This window comes from Chroicocephalus ridibundus, chromosome 1 (assembly GCF_963924245.1).
Source record: "Chroicocephalus ridibundus chromosome 1, bChrRid1.1, whole genome shotgun sequence".
In the NCBI taxonomy this organism is placed as follows: Eukaryota; Metazoa; Chordata; class Aves; order Charadriiformes; family Laridae; genus Chroicocephalus; species Chroicocephalus ridibundus.
The window spans coordinates 214079295-214101759 of NC_086284.1; the positions used below are offsets into that span (position 1 = coordinate 214079295).

The 22465-nt window shown below is 41.8% G+C and overlaps 1 protein-coding gene across 12 annotated transcripts in view; it reads right to left on the reverse strand.

Annotated features, from left to right (window-relative positions):
- Nucleotides 1-22465, reverse strand: part of CELF2 (CUGBP Elav-like family member 2) — a 561996-nt gene that overhangs the window by 190321 nt on the left and 349210 nt on the right. The window contains exon 1 of one of the 12 annotated variants that reach the window (XM_063323646.1): nt 14673-14724. The exons of the other annotated variants lie outside the window; for them this stretch is intronic. The gene's annotated coding sequence lies outside the window, so the exon portion shown is untranslated. Of the gene's footprint in view, nt 1-14672; nt 14725-22465 lie in introns of those variants that run through there. 12 annotated transcript variants of the gene reach the window in all.

The window sequence follows — 22465 nt, forward strand, 5'->3', positions numbered from 1 at the left end:
AGATAACCAAGGGATTTCTGAGCTGAAGCACAGCTCGCAGTCCAGTGTCAACTATGGGTATTAGAGCCCCTCTGGTACTCTTTCCGAAAGGATACATGCAGTCTTACTCTAAATGCTATGTCTTTCACAGATCTCTTATGCTGCCTCAGCATATTTATTTTGCAGTTGAGAAAACATGATAAACAGGTAAAAACCAAATCGGAACTGTGGTTTTCTCTGATAACTTCGGGTGCTTTTCAAAGGGAGGCTCTGGGAAGAGTACAAGAAAAAGAAGGAATCAGTAGTATAAATTATAAATACTAAATTGTTTGGAATTCAGGGTATTTCTCAGCGGCTCCTATTTTCCCCTGTCTACATTCCTTAAAGAGCATGCATGAGGGCTGCAGCTGCAGACTCCTTTATCTCCCCGGCCAAAACTCTCAGGAAGAAAATCCCATCTACTTCAGGCTATAAATAAATGAATTCCTTGATTCAAATAGAGACATCATAAAGTTGGGGGCTGGGGTTGGAGGGGGGGAAGACCAAACCCAAAACCCAGAAAAGATGGCACCTTCTTTTCACAACAGTCTCTGCCCCACTTTTTTCAGTCCAATTCATTGTTATTCATACCCATCCCTTTTCTATAAATATTTGTCTTGCATTTGTCAAGGCTTATATTTAAAAAATGAAATTCTATTTGGGGTTTTACAGAACGGGAGGCTATAATATATACGTTATCCTTATGTGCATGATTGGGGAGAATAGATGATTTGTGAAGTTATCTATTATGGGGAATAATCAAGATTAATGAGCCCTATGGCACTTGCTGAATGCCTCCAGAGATTTATTACTCAGGTTGTTCGTTTTTCTTGTTATGTTGGTGCTGTCAAGAGTCCTATAACAAATGCAAACACAGACGTGTATTAATTGCAAATGTGGAACAAGGCTACTGTGATGTTGCTAAATACTTACAACTCTGCTATTTGTACAGCATCTTCACTGGCTGTACGAGTTCTTATCTGCCAGGCTTCTGACAAACTTTCTATTTTGGTATATAAGGCAATTTTTAAAAATGCCTAAAAAGATAAGAGGGTGGAGACTAAAGAAGAAGGGGAATTCTGTGTCCGTCTTACTCTTAATAATGCAACCTCTGGGCAGAACTGAGTGACAGAGCCCTGGGCTTTTCCTGAAAGGCTGTGCAGCCGGCTCTGGAAGACCCGGTTTTATCATAGGTACCTTTCAAAACAAGACTTGAAAAGCTCCAGTAACTGTGGGATAAAATAAGTTTCTTAAGAAAACACAGGAGCTCCGGTTTACTTCGAAACCTGTCTAAAGATGCCACCTGTCAAGATGCTAACGCTGCTTTCATGGGCTGACATTCCTGCATTTCCGTGGAGATGTCAGCTGCCAGCAAACTCCATAGTATCAACAGGAGGATCACTGCGACCCCTGAGCCTATTATTTACTAAAAGCTCAGTGTGTTCTGGGAAGTTTAGGTGGCCGCACTTTTCTGAATGTACAAATGTGCAAGAAGAGCTCCTCCTTTATTTTAAGTCATCTTTTTCCTGTATTGTGTCTCTTCATCAATACCACTGAGCTGAATGCCCATCAGGAGTCTCCATGCTTGGCGTATGCCATTCATCCCGAATGGACAAAATTAAAATACTTCCAAAATCAAAAAAAGGCCACTGGGAAAAAAATAATAAAAATTAACATTGGAAGGATCGATGTAACCTCAAATATTCCCTGCACTGAATCTTAAGTTCAAGCAATGCAACACTGACCTAAATTAATGACAAAGAGGTTCATGAATGCTAATGAAATAACAGCATGTGTATCTCAGTGTCACGACGTCTGTAGCTTCACTCTCAGAGGAAGCCGCCGCTCTGCCAGTTTTCTTCTTCATTAACACTGATGTGGACAGACACCTTATCCCCCCCCCCCAACCCTCTCACACAGGATTTGCACAAGGGCCAGTTCCCAGCCGCAGACATTCAGAGGTCTCTCCCGTGCTCTCTGGTGTGAGTTCAAATCAGAAGGTATAGAGTTTTCATGTTTACGCATTCATACATAAAACCACGTTCCTACCCCCCAGGCAGATGTTTTTCTGATTCACCATGCTGGCACAAACACCGAATGTGTGGGATGGTGCGAACAGCTCAGCACTATTAACGTACAGGAGGTATAATAATGTAGCAGCAAACAGTGATATCATGAAAATATATCTAGCTCTTCGCTCTCAAAATAGCACACTATGTGAGGACCTGGAAGGACCCACCGAATTCTTCCCTGGTGGAAAAGAAATCCAACGAAGCTACTTAAGAAAAACATGCAGGTGCAACTTCAGGTTTGTAAGTCACTGTCTAACAGTTTGAAAATATCTGGGAGATCCTACAGGGGGAAAAAAAAAATAAAAAAAAAATCCTTGAGCACTTTCACCATTATTTTGTTTATTTTGCTTATCCATTTTCTATGGGCTCCTGTGGAAAACAGGCTACTAGGTTAGGTCAACCTTTAGTTTGGTCCTGTAAAGCTGTTCATGTGCTTTTACGTAGCTAGTGCTGAAGTTTAAATATCTTTAAAAAAAAATAAATCCTCTTTTTTAGTCACATCTTAAGTTAAAATGCATCATGGTCTAACTAATAAGCATTGCTCCAGGAACAGAAGCCCCCGGTCTCCGTCCTGGAAAATAATTTGCCATAAAACCTCAAATCCTCTCCTTTCGCTATTCCCCACTCCTTACTTTCATGACTCTCCAGATTCAGAAGACAAACTTTTGTTTTGGTTAAGAAGTTGTTCTGTCTTTGTGAAATCTTCAGGTACGCTCTGGAGACGCTGCAAGCAGCATTAGCAATAGTATACTCAAAATTGAGAAATGTAGCAAGTCCTTTGAAAGGACTGGAAAGGATATTTTTTTTTTCATTAAATAACTACATGCACTCATTTTTCTTCTGATCGGAAAGAAAATACAGCACAAGTTTGTTTCATTTAGGTCTGCAGTTAGGACCCAAGGAATTTGCCATGCTGGGGGAACAGGGTCGTGTAAGATTTAGAAAATACAAATTAGAGAGTCATCCCTGACTACTAATACGCTCTTATCGCCCTCTTTAACATTATGGGAAAAATGCAAAAACCTGGAGATATACAACAAGGAAATAACAGCATAGTCCCAAATGGTTTTTTAAAAAAATCAGCTCAAATAGATGTGGATTTATTGGCAGACTTAAAAAAAAAAAAAAAAAAAGAAAACGTGTATTAAATAGCTAGAGAACACCAGTGCAATACTTTGCCTTTGGGTGCTGCTCTGCCTTGCAACGCAACAAGTTTTTGTATACTTGCTACCCAGACTGACAGGTACTGTCTGCACAACAAACAATTTCCCATTTCCTTAAGTGTTAACCATTTGTAGCAGTAATTTGTATAACTTCAGGCAGTCAGTTAACATGAGACAGCTATTGGAGAGAAAATTCAGACATATGCAAGAATTGAGACAACCATTCTTATTTTCGCATACATAAGTGCTGGCAATCGAGGGGGAAAACATGTTATACCTGTTTAGAAAACCTGGAGCAGAACAAGTCTCACTGCATCTATTAACAGATTGCCAACGGATTATGGGTGCTCAAAAGACCAAGGCAATGGCACCCAACTTCAGTCATGATGTCATGCAATGCAGAATAGATTCCCGAAGTCAAAGACTTAGGAGGAAGACTTACAAGTCAAAGACTTAGGCCCTAGGAGGGCCAGAATCCCTTAAATTCACACACATGGACAATCAGCAGAAACTGTATCACTTCGCTTTAAAACATCTTCTTCCAAATCGCTCTCAAAGAGTGAACAACTCCAGACCAGCCTTCATGGATAAAATGGTATGGGAATATCTACCAGTTTAAGAGCTTGGCCCTGCCTTCTCAATAGCCTCCCGTAAGTATGCAAAGGTTCCCATGAAGCCTTCTCCTTTCCAGGCTGAACAAGACAAGGTCCCTTGCATGGCACAATGGTGGGAAGACAACAAGCAACAGATATAAGTTAAAAGAAGGGTATCCTACTGGATAGAAAGAAAAATATTTTCCCTTGGAGGCAGTCAACCATTAGAACAGGTTGTCCAGAAATACTATGCAATCTCCATCTCGGGAGGTTTTCAAGATCCAACTGCATCAAGCCCGGAGCAACCTGGTCTGACCTTCCAGCTGACCCAGCTCTGAGCAGGAGGTTGGACTAGAGATCTCCTGAGGGACCTTCCAACCCGAGTTATCACATGATCCTGTTACTACTAGCAGCAGGAGCACTTAGTAATCCCTTACAAAAATGAGAAGTGACAACAGAAAGCCATCACATCATGAAGGGATGAAACAGAAATATCAGAGGATGAAAAAAGTGAATTCTTTTTCCAGGGGCAGCATAACCTTATCTCATGCACCACAGCAGCAGCTCAGTCTTATGTGACAGGATAGAGGGTATCAAAGTCTCTTGGCTTTGATAAATTATGAGCCACCTACTAGCAAAGAACAACTTTCTCGCAGAGGCTAAACATCACCAGATCATCTGAGATTTCATTCAGAAAACCTGATCCACTTTGCTACAAATGGCGATTTGTGGCAACTAGGGATTGAGATTTTTGCTCTCTGCATATAACAACGTACTGGATGAAGGAATGAGTGATGGATATTTAACAGTGCCTGATAACCTGGGCATCCTAAGAAAGTAGATGCTCGATTTCTCTGTACCTGGAAACAGAAGAGAAAGCTCTGTGCAGGTTATATCAAATTGCAAAATCAGCTTGTACTTTAAACAAAGTTATTCTAGAAAAGCTGATATTATATATGCATGACAAAGCCATAAAAGAGAAAACTAAACCAAGGCAACATACATTTGAAGGGAAACGTTCCTACACAATAGCACCCTCCACTCTTTTAAGATATGCAATCAAACAAGCAGCTATAAAAGTAGGGGTCATCCAGAACACCACAGCGCAGTGGTTTAAGTTACAGATCACTTTTAGCAGCCCGTAAGGAAGTGCTGTTAGAGTAATTTGGTATTCAGTGTAGGATCTGTGAGCACCAATGAGGTCAACCTTTCACAGACCCTTTATAGCTCTGCTTCCACAGGAGAAGTTACTGCAGACAAAGAAAGAAAAACCCCACAAGTGAATGCTAAATGTGTAGTTTGGAACCACTTCCCACTCAACCAACTTGAAAGACAGAGACTAAATGATAAACAAGCTGAGACAAAAGCTACTAACTTGTAGCTGTTGGCCTGTTTGATTCCAAAGGTTCAACTCCAAATTTTAAGCACCTTAAAAACCAGGTAAGATGGTCAGACACCACCAGACTATCTAAATAACGATGTGCTTCAAAGTCCAAGAACCATCAGGGAACAGCTCAAACTTACAAGTCATCTCCATTGACAAATCTCAGCCGTATGAGTCAATAAAGTAAAAAAGAAGGGTTTTTTTAGACCCTCTAAGAGATTTTCCCAAAATCTAATCACCATGATACTCTCAATCTTTTTAACTATCTTAATACTTTCACTACAATTCAAACCCTATGATGGAACCACATAGCTGGCAAGACAGACAGAGGAAAACGTGAAACACGTGGCACTGGAAGCCGAAAAGGCTCATACACGTCCAAAGGTAGTTTTGTGTGATTCCAGAGAAAGACAGATGGATGACATGAATGACAGATGGATGACAGGCTTCATTTCATACAAAGCTCTGAAATTTGTCATTTGTTATAATGTTTGTAAGAACAACTAGTGGTCGATTCTGCAGGCTGGCTGACCACTGTCTGCTGATTGTTTAACGATGCCTAATAAAGTCATATATATCACAGAATCACAGAATGGTTCGGGTTGGAAGAGACCTTAAAGACCATCTCGTTCCAACCCCCCTGCCCTGAGCAGGGACACCTCCCACTAGACCAGGCTGCTCAAAGCCCCATCCAGCCTGGCCTTGAACACCTCCAGGGATGGGGCAGCCACAGCTTCCCTGGGCAACCTGTTCCATATATATACATATACGTATTTTTCAATTGAAAGTTTAGTGCAATTAACAAGAGTGAGCAGCTAAAGACAAAGAACAGCAAGTCAGCAGATGCGGAGGGACCAGGCGGAGCCCTAACTGCTTGCAAATATCCAAACCATAACTAAAGGCGCCCCCGCCTTTGCTGGTACATTAAAACGGTTATTTCCAAGCTTGACTGGAAATACTTAACTGCTTTCCAGAGATGCCTAACAATAACACCTAAAAGCATTACTGCCTAAAGAAATATGGCTCGTAAGACATCTAGCCCCAGTTTCTTTTTCTGTGCTGCACTTTCACACTGTACATGTTCACGTATGTATCTGCTCTATACTTTCAGGCTGTACACTGCAGTTTTTAGAGCAAACACGACGCTGTTCAGAATACCACCTTGTCTTCTAACTTTACCTTTTTTCTCTGCGCATTTTGAGCACAGAAGTAGTAAGGATCGTGATTCCACTGCGAGACATAGCCTAAGTTTCACAGATGGGAAAATTAGGGCAGTAATGCTCAGGCTGATTTCACTGAGCTGCAGAAGCCTCGGCAAAGTACCACATTAGTAACCCAGCCACTTTCCCTTCTTTCTACAGTCAATAATAAAAAACAAGGGGACCAGATGGCCCTGCCAAGGATTTTTAGGTAAATGGACTCCTCTTTCAGGTTCTGTGAGGTACGGAGAGCATTAACCCTATTTTCTGTACTCACTGCACATAGATACCGCTAGAGAGACCATCACCCACACACTTCTTCCACCTACCTAAAATCTCACTCTGCCCCTGCAGAACTTTCTCCACTGCCATACACTAGGACAAAAAGATTATTAAATCCATAAACACACCCCATAAGAGACAAAGTGCTAGGTCACTAGCAGATAAAGGAATAAAAGCGGGACTCAACTCCCAGACTTCAGTTTCAAATGCCAGATCATGTATTTTTTAAATCCTCTTTAGCTTCTATATTCATCTTCATGCCAAATGGTACGGCCTGACTGACATTGACCTTTCATGCATAGGAAGCTCTACAGAGAGAAGTGATGGGGACAGTCATTAAATACCTAGTTTTTAAAATTTTGGCTGGAATTGAGATCCAATATTAAAGTCAGTTAAATAAGATTGTCAAAAAGAATGAAAAACTGACTAATATCTATGGAAAATCAGACCTTTTCTTCCACTTGCTGGGAACGTAGATTCTCCTATCTATTCTCAGCCATTAGTGAAAGGCAGTAAACATTATTCTCAGTATTCTCAGGAAAATCTACGATCTCTATCATGATGTGGACAAAAGGCATTTCTTCTTTCTTTCTTTCAGGTGGTTTGACAGGCTAAACAAGAAAAATTCCTAGAAGATGTCTGCCATCTACTGAAGGCGAAAAAAAACCCCGTGGGCAATCCAAAGAGAGCGAGAGAGTATTGTGAAAGTGCTGCAGAGTCTCTAAAGGGCAGCTGAAGACTCAGGGCAAGAGCTTTGAGCCTGGTGCACGCAGGTCAGTCGGCACTTTCAGAGCTTGACAAAAGTATTCGGGGGGAGATGAAATAACTGTACGACGATGCTGTGCTGGGTGCTCTCTGTTTCATTAGAGCTGAAAACTGTTTTGATCAAAGTTGTTTCCTCTTTTTCTACGCTTGCTATAGTTACCGAAACACAGAACGGAAGGGGAAATAGTCCTGGCTTGCTCAAACTTGCAGCAATACAAAGCTCGCTGGAAGCATTGGTAAGTTTTTACTTTTTGGGCTGCTTTTCTGTTATTTTGTTTTTCTGTCTTTAAGTATCAAATATTACCTACACCCACAAGGCATGCCCAGCTTGAATGCAATTCAGCTAAATTCAGTGGGGCAATAACAGTTGGCTCCTACATGTCTTAAGAGTACCACAAAACACATAAAAAACCCCACAAACATCAACCGAATAATTCTCAGAGGACCCTCAGGGCTTTTACCACTGTCCATAAGTAAACTGAGGCACAGACACACAAAAATGCCCTCCCTAAAGCCTTGTGAAATCTGCAGGTGGAGGCGCAGCTAGGACGCACCGGGTGCTTCTCTCCTGTCCGTTATCCTACAGGCTTCACATTACAGACCGTTTCCCAAAAAGTCATCCTTGAAAGCACAAATTTTCATAGCTTTTATTCATTTATAGGCCTGGATTCTTTGTATACAATGACCAAGGAAAAAGACAGATTGGGATCCTACCGTATTGAGCGTTCACTGAAGCAACGATAGAAGTATTCAGAAGTGGGACAACTGGGAGATGCAGACCTGGGATGCAGCATCCCTCCCAAGGCAAGTGGAATAGACCCAAAGTGCTGGAAATGTCAGGCCTGGTTTTCAGAGCTGCACAAAACAGGGTCATTATGGTCTTCCCCTTCATCCCACCCTTTAATTTTATTCAGTACTCCAAACTCTGTGACTTAATTCCTTTTGTCTATGGTGCCCAACACAATGGGACCTTGATCCCTCGCTGGAGCCCCTTAGAGCTATCGTAAGACAACAGCTTTAATCTGTTTTATCCAGTCCTAGTGAATGAAGCTTTAGAGGGTATTTTTTGCCTGCTCTGCCAACTAGATACTTCATAAAGTGAAACAGAATCTCTGCTTCCTTCAGGGCACCTGCTTTCAATTACAGGAAACATACGGCACCTTCAGATTTTTCAGCTTTCAACATCTGTGCTTTGCAGGTACAATTTGTTGCATTCAAATTACTGCTAAACCTGCAGAATGGTGTCGAGCTTTCGGGGGCATGCTTGAGAAACACTAGAGATGGACAGAAAGTAATGGCATTTGCAATTGCTTTTTAATGACTGATTAATCACTGTTCTGAACCAAATCCTTTAAGTTGTTTAGAAACCTCACCGCGCTCCTCTTGGAAAGTCCATTCAGCCCCAGCTTGATTAGAAACATCACCTCTACCCTGCAGCAGACGAACGCACTGACATTGCTATCCAGCCAAATACACCAGTCTCACACCTTCCTCTAAAAGATAGCGCTATAAATAATACCTTTAAAAAGGAAAACAGCCTGTTATAACCAGTCAGTCACAGCTGGTCACCATGCTGGGATGAGACAGTGACAGCTACAGGTTTAATTCTGTTTTCTGCATTAGGTTAAAGGTGTCAGCTGGGGACACGCACATGGACTTCTACTCTCCCCTCTTTTCCAAACGGCACTGGTCCATACAAAACACACCAGCTCATCTGAGTAACCCCTCAGGACGTCTCCAGGCTGGCACGGTCTGACATAAGCCTGAGTGCCCGTTCCTAGACGGACATCCAGGCACACCGATGGCCGGAATCTCAGTTTAACCACCACCGTGATGCTCTCTGTTACTTAGGTCCCCACTGCTAGCCCACTGGCTCCTTATCTCAGCTGTCACCACCTCCTAGCTGGCGCCTGCCAAATCACATAAGTTAAAATATAGCTTGCTTACCGCTTCTACGGGGGCTAGCTCAGGAAAAAATTGCTGGTCCAAGGGAACACAAGGTCCCCAGGTCTTGTGTTCCCTACATCAGCCCCAAGGTCTAATCAGGAGGTAGAAAGTGGTGAGGAGAAGCAGCAGAGTGAACGATGAATGCTACTGTTACAAGGAAAAAAGGGAAATATTTTCTAATATTCTAATTTTTTCTAATTCTGGGACCTGCAAAAATAGATTTTTATGGATGGATGGATGAGAGATGCATGGCAGAACAGGACTCATAGGAATACAGTCTGGAAGATAATCTCCAGGATCAAATCCAGTTGGTTTACTATGTAGTGATGGCTACTGGAGTATTTAGGTGTTTACGCTCTTCACTATTATGGTATTATTTCACATTTATGTACAAGGATCATCTTTCTGCTTAAGGTCAGTTCAGATCCAGCGGAATTTCACTGAGCTGGCTTAAAATCACAGGAGATCTGCCATGGAGGGATCTGCGCTCCTCCCTTATACCCTCACAGTATAAGCAGCTGCTGGGGCCATGTACGGGAGAGAAATTAAGAACATAGAAGAAATAAATTATTATGGTTATAGAAATCATGTCTTAAGAGGAGACTTTTTTAGACTCGAACAAACTTAGAAAAGGAAACTAGAAATCAACTTATATTGTTTAATTAACATAAGGAAAATCCCCCAAATTAACGCCATACCAACCTCCACGAGCCCTGCATTCCAAAAGTCTTTTCTCTTAGATCACACCATTTTGTGCAAGTTTGTACCGCAACAGCGAGCGGAACATTGTGGCAACTACTAGGCTGGTTTACACCTTTCAACCTGGATTCAGCTCTGGACTTCTATCTCCTACGGTTTTACTTCAGGAGACTGCAGCAGTAGGATGGGATCCAGGTTCATCTTTGCATTCCAAGCAAGCTACACCTCCTACGCTTGGTGCAGGACTTTTTCTGATCTAATTATGTTTGCACTTGGATGTAAGTTAAGTCACAGCTCAACCATTAACTGTGCTCTGCTATGGCATCCACCCCTCTATATTTGCCTTCAGTAACTGCCTAATGTTTTGCAGAGAGTTTTTGATAAGTGTGTGTTTGCGGATTTTCATGACAGACTAATAACACCAAAGGAGGCTCCAGGAACATTTAAAGTAAATATTATGTGTATATTTTCTCAACAGTGTCTGTCTACAAGCACCATCAGAGCTGCGTAATCTTATCTAGAATATGTTTGCATTCAGTTTGCACTAACCAACAAGGTCCATACTATTAAGCAAACTGTTATTTGATTAAAACATTTTGCAGAACCTGAATCCAGGACACACAGTCATGTGGCTCTGAAGAGGTAGCAGTTTCTATTTCTGTCTTGCAAAACCCTGCTTGCCATCACTAGGTATTTCCTCATCAATCGTAATGAACAATGAGTAGATGCAGGCCTTTACCTGTGCCAGGAACTTCTTAAGGTATTTTAAGAAGCTATTTTTTCTCCTGCACTTGTCTTCTCCCTTCTCTATTGTTATTCCCTATTTAGGCCTAAAATTCGCGAGAGGGCGGATGCCTGGAATGTAGGTCCAGCTGCAAATGATTTGAATTTGCAAGAACTTCAGAGCAGGCATCTTCTTTTACTGTGTCACGAGATGACAGAACATCAATACAGGGAAGATGCTCAAGCTTGGTGGAGAGCAGATGTTAGGCATCTTAACTTTTTCTAGTAATTTATTATTATATTGTCATCTTTTCGGCTGCCACCAGCAGCTGGTTTCACAGTTTGGAGCGGTGGCTAAACTGAAAAGAATTGAGTAGTGCCACTGACCACATCACATGGATGAGAACTGATTAGGACGTTATCGTCTCACCTGAAATATGAGGACCGAATTCCACGCTCAGTCATAGACTACCTGTGGACCTGTCTCATTTGGGGTATAACAACAGTACTAAACTACGGCAGTCGCCTATGTAGACCATATACAAAATAAATGTAAGCTAAGCTAGTTACCAGTAACAGCTGTGAGAGCACAGCCTCTGAAATTCATCTGCTGCAGACAAATCTCTAATCTCTTTGGCTCAGATTTATTAAATTTATGTGTGCAGGATTTCCTATTTAGTCCGTGACGAGAAACAATCATTTTAGAGGGCAATTCAGACTTCAGGTGGACTAAAATGGAGGTAGTAACGTCTTTCCATTGACTATAGAGGCATCCTAAGGCAACTGTAGGTAAATGCTATCTATCTGTAAAGGAGGAGAACACCTTTCTTACAGCACTATCATGAAGATGAATAGAATACATATGGCTTAGAATAATGACAGCAATTATCTACTTCGGTTAGATCAACGGTCTTATTTTGCGTTCAACTTGTCTGCTAATAGTGTGCCAATATATATCTGCTCTGTAAAGGCAAAGTATTCCTTTTCTGTTCCAACAGTTTAAGGTGTTGCTAGAACCTGAGACCAGAAAGGACATCCCGTGGCGCTGAGCTTGGTCCCCAGCCAGTATGGGTAAATCCAAGTAATGATCTCATTCATCACGTTCGAGCCCTGTAGCCCAGTAAACACGGTGTTGCTGGTGCCAGTAATAGGCCACGGACTTAGTGCTGAGTCTGCACAGCCTGGGGAACCGGGCACGTCAGGCTTGCCTACACTTGCCTTGCCCAGCCCGGAGCTTCATTTTAGCTGCTTTAGCTGTAGCAGCAATTTTCCTAATGACCAGGTGGCTATTGCCTAATTTATTTTACTTTTGCTTATCTTCGCGTAACGATGTGGTTTAAGTGTAATTTTTATACAGACAGTAGTAACAAGTAGTTGCTCGGCGTAGGATGAAATATTTATGACCCCAGGATAATGCCAGAGCGCAGAGGAACACAGACACGGGATCATAGCGGGGGCCTCGGAAGAGGCGACACAGGATGGAGGTGCAGCGGAGTGGAGGCACAAACCGATATCAGATGGGGCACCGAGTGACTCCCAAGACCCCAGGGCTATAAAAACTCACCCACAGCTGCCTAAAGAAACGCAAACCTGTGGGTTTAGGCATAAGAAAGAAAGCATCCCACGTATGTAAGACATGGCATACATACTGAATTCAGGCGTAATGTGGTGTTGCAATCTAGTAAAGAGCAAGCAGGGTGTAAAGGCAAGTTAGATAACATAAAAATAGCCAGAAGCAGAGCTCAGAGTAAAGAGGAAGAAATCATCAACATCAGCGTCGTGCTCCTCCTGGCAAAGAGGAAGAAGAAACCCCCACTGTCAACATACCCCTCCCAGTGAAGCCCTTGGTACCTGACAACTTCCCATAACTGCTCCCCAGCTCCAAAAATTAAAGGCAACAGCCTCACGAACCACGGAGAAAGGGTGAGCAAAACACCACGGAAAGGGGCAGAAACTTGGAAATGTGTGTATAGCCATTTGAAACTGTATTATTATTGAAGGTTTCCTCCCCCTGTAACACTATATTTCTTTTCTTTTAATAAGTAGATCTGGACTAATAATAATTCTTTGATTAGGCTGTTAAGATTTCAATTACGCTAGCAATAAATTTTTGCCTTTACACAGAGGGCACATTTCGTCCTGCCTGTGCAAAGCATTTCAGTGTAACAACATTCAATATTAAAGCTAGTTACGCCTCTCGCCTTCAGTCCTCCTAACAAGGCAGTCAACCCAAAACCTCACAGCTCTGACCAAAAAACAAACAAACAAAAAAAAACACTTAAAAAAAAAATCTTACTCATTTTTTTTAGCGTGAATATGGCCAATTTGTATCCATTACTGTCTTGGGTTCCTCTGTAGCATTTACTCCTTCCATATGGTCCTGCACAGCGGTCACAAATCTGTTAGGCAGTGCAGAGGCTAATCAAGACAAAAAACTCTTTTTAGCCTCATCTTGTGGGACAGTCATGGCCCCTCACATCCTTTCTCACTGTAGAAACCCCAGCACACAACCAGGGATGATTCAGGGAGTTTACGGTGAGGCCTGATCCATCAGTTAAGAGAAAAAGCACGAACGTGGCAGTTTATGCTAATTTCAGACCTTCGCGTTCGCTAGAGTAGTTTTTGAGTAGTAACAAAGCGAGTTGTAATAATATATCAATCATGATAATATGTTAATAGATTTAATTGAAGTAATTTCTGTAGACAATAAGGATTATACCCTAATGTGTTAATTAATATGATTAGGAAATGTTGCAAAAATGATATAACATGATATCTGGAAGGGGGTGTTTTACCGGGGATGGTTCCCCCGAGCTCTCCTCGGGGGGAGATTTATGGACGTTAACACACGAGGCTTCGGCAAGGTAAACAGCTGTTTCGATTTTAGTTATAATGAACATTAACTCTACATCCCCGTTTCTGCTTAATTAAACCTCTGACTCCGCAACCAATCAAGAGCAAACAGAAAAGGTAAGAGGCGCTAATTGGGCCCTGTGCAATTTCAGCCCCAGCTTGCAGCCAGAGCGCTCTACCTAAACCCTAAACCAGAAAACTCCCCCCAAAAATAGAAAAGTTTCTCTCCTGCTGCCCTCTGCCAGCCTACCCAACGATATCCTCACTCAAAGCCGAACCACGTGGATGCAGCATAAAAAAAAATAAAATGGATCGTCGGAAAGCATTGCAGAACGTACAAAGTGAGAGATTAAATTAAATGCCTTTTTACTCCTGTCCAGGTAGTCTCTTCCTTATTATTACTTATACAACGTAAAAGCAAAAAAAACCCCAAACACTCCAAAACAAACTAAGAAACTCACAAAAGACTCTCAGGAACCCTCCTGCTGGACAGACTGACAGCAAGCTCCTGTCGAGGAGGAGGGCAAGCTTTTTGATTAGTCTTTACCCTCCCCTAGAGAGGATCGTAACCGCCAGCACGGAGTTAAACACCAAACAAAGCAAAGAGCATGCAACCTGCTTTTTAAACGTACGTGTAAAAAAAAAACCAAAACATGAGATGCACCTACTAATAGAGAAAGCCTTAAAAACCGGAGTGCCATGCCCCAGATGTGTTTTGAAGAGGACACGGCCTCCCCGCACAAAATGTCACCCCTTCCTCCTCACAACGTCAGTCAGCGCCGAGGCGGCTTCGTCCAAGACGAACCGAGGGCTCGATGTGACACAGAGACTTCTGCCCTTACAGACGAGGGGGGAAAAAAATTAAAAAAAAAAAGAAAAAGAGGAACTTATGCCCTAGAGGACCCAAGATAATTCCGCATTACTCCATTAATGAATCTTTAAGACAAGATAGGATAAGAAAATCGTTGAAATACCTCACAGCCCCTTAGATCTGGAAGTGACAGCTGCAGCCTCTCTTGAACCGCCTCGCTTCACGAGCATGCTCCTGAAGGTTTCTTTCTGACCTACAACCTTTATCTGAGCTTCCTTTGTGGCTTAGTAATACAAAAAGTGTCGCTTAATCGTTATGCTCAAACCATTCGCTCGCTGGTTAACTTCCCCCCCCACCACCACCCCGTGCAGCTGAACGCTGCGAGTTCACCCATTTGTAAATCCAGTAGGTACGAGCTAGGAAAAATATCCTGCATTTCACTACAAACACACAATAACCCATAATAGAAATATACATATTAACTTGCGGCGCAGTAACAGCCGGTTGGGGTTTACATGCACAACTAGGTTCATCTTCAAAAAGCACCATTTTGTAGCTCTCCGAAGGAAGTGGTAAATACCGTGCTCGCTCTCGCCACTTCACGGGAGGCTGGCTACCTAAGCCCCGAACTGAGAGCAGACCTTAAATATAAATCACTTAATTGCTCATTTTATTTGATACCTAAGTACTCCATGCTAATAAGTTCAGCATTAAAGGATTACAATGTGCCAAATTATACGCCCATCTCATAAAAGAAACATTACTGAAACAGAGCCGGATCTGAAAGGCTCTTGGTAACGTACAGCGTATGTCTAATTTTAGATGATTCCTCAATCACTGGAGAGTTTGCAGTGTACACAGCCAACCCGGCTCAATCAACTGACTTCTATCTCCATGACTCCAGGTCACATTATCTCATGAATGAACTGTTATGTAGGTCAGTCAAGAGTCATCTTCTAATTGAATGCACGTTTCAGCCTTGGCATTCATGCTCTAGATATCAAGGCTGTAGACAACCGGGCGAGTCAACAGAAAATATCAAGGAAGGGGTTGTGATAATTAGGGCTTCGTTTCAGACAACAAGCACGGAAACAGATTCTAGCAGAAGCTTGTAAATAGCTGGTTTTGTTTTAACTGGATTTAACACAGGTGGAAAGCGCAGAAGCAACGGGCTCGGTGGAGAGAGGCTTTGTTGGGTTGCAGACCAGATTTTAGCCACAAATCAAGCGCTGTCCTGCTAACGTACCTTGGCTTGGCCGGGAGGTATATTGCTCTCTGCTGAGGCATGTGCCAAATACGCATCTGCTTACTTGCAGTAACTGATACCACCGACTCCTTTCACGCAGGCCCCGGGACAGTCATCAGGGAGGAATATATTTGGTCGCTCCCCCTATCAAGGTGGATTGGAGGCAACAACAGAACTGAAAGTTTCCATTCTTCGTCGCCAATCTCCTGACTCATCCTTGTACTCACACATTTTAAAGAGCGAGGTCTTTGGGGAGACTTTCCCATATGGTTCATGAACTGTTTATTTAACTTCACAATCAGGAGGCTGATGTAAAATACATTAGAGTTCTAGCCCTGCTGATATTTGGGTAAAATGAAGAATATCAGACTGAAGATGTTCGAAGAAACTAAAGCAAGAGAGTTACTGCTTTATAGAAACACTTTGATCAGACATTTCACTTCCCGTTCAATCCAAACTATTCTAATTTAGAGGTAAAAGCAAAATTGCAACTGATTAAAATTGGGTCGGCGGTAGTTCCCATATGAGGAAACACACGGCTCACAACCAGATAAAGGCCAAGCTGTCTAAATGCCACTTTATAACTGTGACCCAGCAGCTATTTACTAGTTACTTGTGTATTTTCAGTTTTCAGAAACAACTCATAAAGGATTTTTCTCCTCCTTTGTGCTCTCCCCTCCCCCTTTAAAAATCGTTGCTGGCATGCAAAGGGTTAAAACTACTGAAGCGAAAGCAAAATGCCCAAGGCCAGGTTTTCCTGCAGCCTGTATACTTGGTTGCATTTTCATCTCCTGTGTCCTGACAGCTGTTATCTTCAAGTGTGCTGCGACATGCCCACTGCTGTTCGAGCAGCCTTTTTGTTCGACTCCGAGCTTGCTTTTTAAGGCTTTAAAACCTCGATGCACACGGGATGGAGAAGGGGGATGCGGGAAGTAGCACTTATTACATGGGAGACATCTTTTGCCGTCTCGTGCCCCACCTACTTCAAGACAGGCAGTTTTAAAAAGGTACCAAAGTAGCTTTAAAAAAAATATCAGCCAAAAGTAACCCCTGCGTAACCCTCGGCCCCTCTCCAACAAAGCCTTTGCCCCAGTGTTGTTCTCATCTCCCAGCAGCAACTGCTTTGCACTCACGTAGCGTGATTCTTAGGAGGATGTGAAAGCAGTTACAAACATCTGTTAATTAAGTCTCAATTTGCATGTGAGATGGGTAATATACTAATTTTACAAATGGGGATGTTGAACCACACAACACTGGATAAAGCTAGCCAGCACGAGTACTTGAATGCAAGCTAGGAGGAGGGAGACTGACTTTCCTTGTTCTGCCTACTATTCTTCTAAATAAAATAAAGGCTATATATGTGCACCCTAGATGCTGACGGCTTTTACAAAGACAGTGTCAGAATAATTTTTCAGAAAATAAACACAGATATCCACACACAAAAAAAAAAAAAACAACACCCACAAACCAGTTATCAATGAATAAATTGCGCCAGGCCCAATTTGCAAGAAAGAGTATTAATGTATTTTTAATGGCTGAACCAGGGGAAGGTCATTATACAATGTTTTAATTCTAGTACATCAGTGTTGCATTTATACATTAGCAGTTAATGTGATAATGTCAAACTCTCCACTAGTTGTGACATCATAAAAAAATACAGGCTGTTTTAGTATTCTTTTGGAAAAAAATAAAAATAATAATAATCAGAGCCATTATTAAGCTCCCCTACTCCAGCCTTTAGGAGAATGTTTATCTTGCTGTATCAATTTTACATGCAAGAAGAAAACTATAATGGGAAGACAACAGATGTGAAAAATGTAAATCTTTGGTAAAGTGCACAATCGACAAAGGCAGAGAGGTTTTTGCTGTTGTTGTTTTCAGGGGTTGGGTTTTTTTGTGTGGTTTTTTTTTTTTTTTTTTTTTTTTTGCAAATGAAATCATTGTAATGCTCCTTGACCTGTAAATGCCATTTTTAATGGAATGCGGGAAATAAATTAATAGAAGAAGTAAAAAAATAAATCTGAAAGTCAGCTTGAGGAAACAGCCTCTTCAGCAGAACTGTTATTTCTTGGTTCTTGAAAAGTCACAAGCAACAGCCTGACGCTCAGCACTGTTACAGTACGCCGACGCTGCTCAAAGCTAATCTGGGGTAGTTCAGGAACAAAATTACACATGTTGGGTCCCGTATGTGGACATTGTGTACATCCACCAAAGGCAAAGTGTCCTCCTAGGATTAACACATACAGAAATGGAGTATTTCCCTGAAGATCACACCTAGAGCTTCCTTTATAAGGCTTACTAAATCGAGATGGCTGTTTATCTTGCTATTAAATTGGTAGCTTCCCCCCCCTTCCTCACTCACTCTCTATAGATTAACATTTAGCAAAATGAAAATTTGCTGAAGGTAATTACCTGGCTGCAATTCAAGGCATTCATAAAAATTACAGTTCCATTTGGGAAGGGGTTGCTCTGGGGACAGGGGGAGGAGGCGGCACCATCACAGGGCAGCAGATCCAAAACTCAGAGCTTCCCGAGGACCAACCCATCCCCAGGGCTCCGTCGCTGCCCTTGCTCTGGTTTTGACTTGCCTCTTATTTCCAACAAGCACGAATGCATTTGGGCCCCACAGGGGTTTGGCGGAGACCCTCTGTTTCTCAGTACTTCGATGCTGCCTCTTGGATTGATATTTCTGCCCCCAGAGCTACGGCAGATCATCCGCTGTGAAGATGATACGATGGCTCTGTGCAGCCTGGCTGTTTGCAAAGTCCTGCGGTATCTGTTGGGGCTCATCACCTCTGCAGGCACGTGGTGGCCATTTTGCTAAGCCACATCCTCATGAGGAAAGGGGAAACCAAGGCGCAGGCTTCGCTTTCACTAGTAATCAGGTGGGTTTTCTGTTCCACCCCTGACATTGTGTTTTCCCTGCAACTCTGTCACCTCTTCTCAGGTGTTGGCCTGATTCACCATTGCAACTGCCCCAACTGAAGGCAGGTTTAGCTTTGCCGTGCTTTGACTAAGCGGTTTAGGGTACTTTTCCCCTTTCCTCAGGGCAGTACACAGCTGACCCGAGCTGAGACCCTCAAACATTCCTGTAGCACAGTCAGCAGCGACAAGGATCTCACCAAAAAGTGGACCAAGGCATTAATGGATCACACCTGGTTTTCTTCCCCTTCAGATGGCTGTACCTATGGGCTTCACCGCCACTTATCAGGGTACCTCCCCCCTCTCCCCCATATGGCCTTTTCCCCAAAACCATAAAGTTATTCATGGAAAAGACATCAGTTTTCATTAAAGTTTCATTAGCTTTCACATGATTTGCCTGCCCCATTTCCCTTCTCCACACCGTTATAAAACTGCCTTACCTTCAGTACAGTAACTGTTTGTAGTCGCTTCATCTTTTCAAATACCTCCAAATCTCTTCTCACACTTATTCACTTTCTCTTTTCTGCTGGGTCTGCTTTGGGTTTTTTTTTTTTTTTTTTTGAAGCAGGTGCTCATAGACTTAAGATGATACAGTAAAGTTGCATCAGTGTTTTAAGGACTGTTTGAATCTCTAGTCAGTTTATCTGCATAGGTGAATGGAATATTTCAAGGATTTCTTCCTTTTTAAGAGATATACAATGCTACCGTCCCTTCTTTTAAGCATTGAACCCACATCCTTATCACACAGAAAGAAATTACACTAATGCTCTTGTGTGAAAAAGTATGTGGGCTTATGCAAAATAAAAGAAGATAAAATACATGAGTAAAGGAGCGGCTGACATCTTCACGGTGCCCACTAAACTATTAACTAAGCATGCAAATGGACAGTGTATAATAAAAGACCTTCTTTTGGGACAATTCATGCAATTATGAATATGTAAGTTATGTTTTCATGTTCCAATTTGACCTCTGCTTACTGAAACGTCAACAAGGACACTCTTATTCTGACCGCAAGTCATGGTTTTGGTGCATCCAAAACACCCAGTACAAATCAAAATCAAACTGAAAGAACACAATCTTTTAGATTATGGGAGATCCTCGAGTTTCGCTTTAAAAAAAATGGACAAAGTTTTCAGTCCATGTAGCTACAAACAAAAAAATTTAAAACACAAACCAAGAGTATCCTACAGCTTTATGCTTCTCAAGACAAAGAAATACGTATCTCATTAGGTTTTAGGTTCTGTTATTTCACAGAAATTTTGCATTTTTCAATCAATGTAAACATTTCGAAAGGCATGATGTTATTTTCAGTGACCTGAACTCAGCAGCACCTTTCAATTTTGCAACTTGTTTTATCACACTCCAAGGCCTTTGACTGTTTTAATTTGCAGGGGAACATGACTGAAAGTTTTCTTTGCTTAACTCACTGTAAACTTAATCCAACGCAAAGATTAGCACTAAGAGCTGTTTTATGTCCAAGTCTGAAGTGCAAAGTGTCCTGCGGGGACTTGCTATGGAAGAATTGTGCCTATTTTGCCCAGACTACTTTGCCTAGCTTTTAAGTACTCAGCTTCATGGAAACGCAAAATTGCCCGCTGCGTCACTAAAAAGCCAGCCTGAGATGGCTGCAGTTGGGCTCCCCAGGCATGTGAACGTGGATCAAGAAAGCATGTAGACAACGGGATACACTACACAGCACTGCATCTCGCTGAGTGCTCGGGTACTGAGTACTCCTCTGGTACTGAGATAACCAAGATAGTTAATATCACATAAAAGAAGTGAAAAAACAAAAGGCTGTAAGGCAGGAGGATAAAAAAAAATAAAATTTTAAAAAAAATAAAATACACATTCATCCCTCAGAGTCCCATCCAAATCCAGGTTGCCCAAATTTAGTCCTGGCTCCTTTTACTCTGGAGGTTTTTCATTGGAGCTATTTGTTGAACTGGGGGAAAGGCAGCTGGAAAAGAGATAAGAAAGGCAAGAAAACGGATGGTCTTACGACAACCAAGCTTGGCTTTGTATAAGGATCACGTTACATTGGATAAATCAAGTGCAATGGTATGCGCTAGGGGCAGGTAAAGACAGGAGCACGAAGGAGTACAGCTGGGGTTTAATGCTTTCCTCGGCACGCTGGCAGCGGGGGTTCGTTATCAGCCTCGACTCGCTGACTATCACAAACCTAAGCCAACCGAGCAAAAATTTCCATCAACAAATATTTATAGGGTAAAAGGTTAACTAATACAGAAAAGTGGGACTGAACTCACTGCAGAAGACAGCTGGGAAAAGAAATTTGGAAAAGTTGAAAAGGCTGAATTTTGGTACAGACCAAATGTTGGAAGTAAGTATAAAAAAAAAAATAAATATCACTTGGACTTAAAATTCAAACGGAAAACAGGAGGTTGCATGAGGACTGAAAGATGAAAAAAGAAATTTCTAGTAAAAGAACTGAGATCATTGAGTATCCTCACAGCCAGCAGTGGAGCCACGTAGCAGAAACAGGTATTTAAAAAGGGCCTGAGACAAAGCTGAGCGCTGGTTACCTCCTGTATGAAAAATGAAAAAAATATGTAGTCTTTAAAGATGATATGCAATAATTTTAAGCTCTCTACGTTATTTTCTGAAGGGCAGGTATTATGGGAATTTGTAGAGAGTTACATTGGTGATTCTTCCCAAAAACTGACAAATTACATACAGAACGCAAAGATCAACTACAATAAAAGGAAAAGATTCAAAAAACCTTTACAAAAATGGGATATTTAGGATTGGGAACCTATAAGAAATCAGTGAATTTAAAAAAAAAAAAATCCTACCTTGAATACAGAGTTCTGAATTCTAAAAAATTTTCCAATTTTTGGCCCAAGATATGTGAGAGTTAACAAAAGAAAAGGAAAAGATTACCTTTCTTTTCTTCACTAAGATGCTTATGCACATGAAATGAATGCACGGAAAATATCAAACTCACTTTTTTTCTTGAGTCTCCCAGTTCTTACTTGTTTGAGTTTTTTTTCTAAAAGCCTATGATCTTATAGTGACGTGAATAAGTGGAAACACATTATCACATTTACAAAAAAAAAAAAGTTTAAATGATGAGACCTCGACAGAAAGTTTTTACATTCTCACTTAGTTTGAATCTAAAAGCTAAAAACATGAAAGAAGATGAAAATTCAGTTTTGTTGCATTTTTTAATACCTTCTTGCTAAGCCTGATAGTTTTGCATTGTACAATAGGAATCGGTGGGCAATGACAGCTACGCCATTGCCTGAATACTGAGAGATGAACCCAAGGTTCAACACCAATTTGGAAATTAATGCATTTTCAAATACTTTAGGCATATTGCCACTTTGCCTGAAGGCTATTATATTAAACAAAGATTTAGGTTCATATGGGACTGAAAAAAAATCATGTAACTGTAATTGGAGATAGCTGTATTAACAGGAAGAATGTGCATTTTAAGTGAAAATAAAAGATTTCTGGGAGGGGTGGGGAATGATGAGTTGTCTAGGCATTTTTACGTTCCCAAGGTTTTTTGATGCAAAATTTGTCATTTTGATGACGTTCTGTAAGACCTTCCCCCAACAGCAATATAAACTGACCTTCTCTCTTCGTTTTGCCCAGCCCTACAGACCTTACAGCTCAAAACGAGAATGAACACCGAGGAAGGCAGATGCACACAACTGCAGACACCTGTGCCGCGGCGCGCTCGGTCTCCGTGCTGTAACGGAGCTTCCTGCTGAAGGTCAGGGCATGCAGCAGCACCAGACTCTTGTGACTCCGCACCACAACGGCAC